Source organism: Euphorbia lathyris, chromosome 2 (assembly GCF_963576675.1).
Source record: "Euphorbia lathyris chromosome 2, ddEupLath1.1, whole genome shotgun sequence".
NCBI lineage: Eukaryota > Viridiplantae > Streptophyta > Magnoliopsida > Malpighiales > Euphorbiaceae > Euphorbia > Euphorbia lathyris.
The window spans coordinates 113,740,926-113,743,213 of NC_088911.1; the positions used below are offsets into that span (position 1 = coordinate 113,740,926).

General features: G+C 36.5%; 1 non-coding gene across 1 annotated transcript; it reads right to left on the reverse strand.

The window, feature by feature from the left end:
* Positions 1 to 470: 470 nt before the first annotated feature.
* LOC136221243 (small nucleolar RNA R71) lies at positions 471 to 577 on the reverse strand. Its single transcript, XR_010685020.1, has one exon. It is a non-coding gene; the product is annotated as a small nucleolar RNA R71 (small nucleolar RNA).
* Between the last annotated feature and the right edge of the window lie 1,711 nt (positions 578 to 2,288).

The window sequence follows — 2,288 nt, forward strand, 5'->3', positions numbered from 1 at the left end:
GACCCTATAGACCCAGAAATTGAGAAAACCATTAGGAAGAACAAGAAAAACAAAAATAAGACTCTAGTAAAAACATTTACCGAGCCAGAAAAAATGGCAGATCCACCAACACTTATGGATTACGCTAGGCCAGGTGTGGCCGGTGTGACCAATAGTATCGTTAGACCCAGAATCACCGCAAACCAATTTGAAATTAAGCCCGCTTTGCTTAATATGTTGCAAAATAATGTAACATTTTACGGGTTACCTAACGAAAATCCTAGCACCCATTTAACAAATTTCCTTGAAATTTGTGACACTTTTAAAATCCCAGATGTGACTGCAGAAGCAATCAAACTTCGCCTCTTTCCTTTCACTTTGAAGGATAGAGCCAAAGAATGGTTAACTTCTATGCCAGCCGCAACTTTTGCCACTTGGGAACAATTAGGTCAAGCATTTTATCAAAATATTTTCCTTTAGAAAAAACCGCAAGAGTCATAAAGGAGTTAACATCTTTTTCTCAAAATGAAAATGAGACTCTTTATGAAACTTGGGAACGTTTTAAAGAACTTCAACGTTTATGCCCACACCACCAATTACCCGCTGAACTTTTAATGCAAACATTTTATAATGGACTAAATCCTACAACTAGGGGTTCATTAGATGTTATGTCGAGAGGGCTATTTATGAAGAAAACATCAGCCCAAGCGAGAGAACTTTTGGAGGAAATGGCAATCAACAGCAGTATGTGGCCCGCGGAACGTGGACATATACCGGTGGCAAAACCATCATCCTCAACCACACCATCAGTTAAAGGTATAGTTGAACTTGATCCAGTCGCGATGCTGCAAGCCCAATTTTCTGCTTTATCGCACAAAATTGACAAGTTTATGGCACCACGCGATACCAATGGTAATCCAATCCAAACGGATGTGGATTACGAAAACATGAGTGAGGTCGAACAGGTAAATTTTGTCCAAGGGCAAAACCAAACTAATAATCCTTATTCTAATACTTATAATTCTGGATGGAGGAATCATCCTAACTTTAATTGGAAAGATAACAATAACAATAATGCAAGTGCTAATCAAAATCGTACCACTAATTATCAAAATCAGTCAAGAGATACGATTAGCACTTTATCTTCTAAAATCGACAAGTTTATAGATGCTATCAGTGGAAAAATAAGTAATCACGGCGATGTTTTAAACGGATCAAAAATAAATTCGATCAGCTTATTAAAAACCACTCATCTAGCATCCATAATTTGGAGGTTCAAATTGGTCAACTTGCTAAATCAATTCCATCTCGAAAAGAGGGAAGTCTTCCCAGCCATACGGAAGAAAATCTGAAAGAGCATGTGAAGGCTATAACTCTTCGTTCAGGGAAAAATTATCAAGGGCCGGAAATGCCCAAAGATGCAACATTACTAGGAACTGATTTATCAAAATCCAAAGAAGATATCTTAAACACAAATACTTCACCATTTGACACAAGTACCAAAACTTTTGTACCCAAACCACCTTTTCCGCACAAAGTCCGAAATAAGGACTATGACAAACAACTTCTAACGTTTTTGGATAAACTTAAAAATTTGCACATCAATTTAACGTTCATGGATGCAATCACACAAATTCCTAACTACGGTAAGTTTTTAAAGGATTTAATTTCAAAGAAAATCAGCTGGGAAGGAATTTCATCCATTTCGTTAACTGAAGACTGTAGTTCAATCTTGTCAAGTAATTTGCCCACTAAACTCAAAGATCCCAGATGTTTTACTATTCCGTGTAAGTTGGGAGATATTGAATTCCCAAGTTGTCTTTGTGATTTAGGAGCAAGTATAAACTTAATGCCGTTGTCTATTTTTAACAAGTTAGGTTTAGAAGAAGATATCAAACGTACCAATATGGTTTTGCAATTAGCGGATCAAACCACTAAGAGACCATATGGTATAATTGAAGATGTTTTAGTCAAAGTCGATAAATTTATTTTTCCTACTGATTTTGTTATATTAGATTTTGCATATGATGTAAATTGCCCTTTAATTTTCGGTAGACCGTTTATGAACACGGGACGCGCTCTAGTAGATGTGTCGGAAGGGAAGGTAGTTTTAAGGATAGGAGAAGATAAGATCAAGTTTAATATGAATAAAGCGATGAAATACCCTATGGAGGAATTCGCTTGTATGAAACTTGATTTAGTCGAGGAATGTGTCAATGACGTTATTCAAAGTGAAGAAATAATTGAACCTATAATAGGTGAGGAATTAGATGATAAGGACCCAGAGCCTTTGATTCGAGAAGATGGAC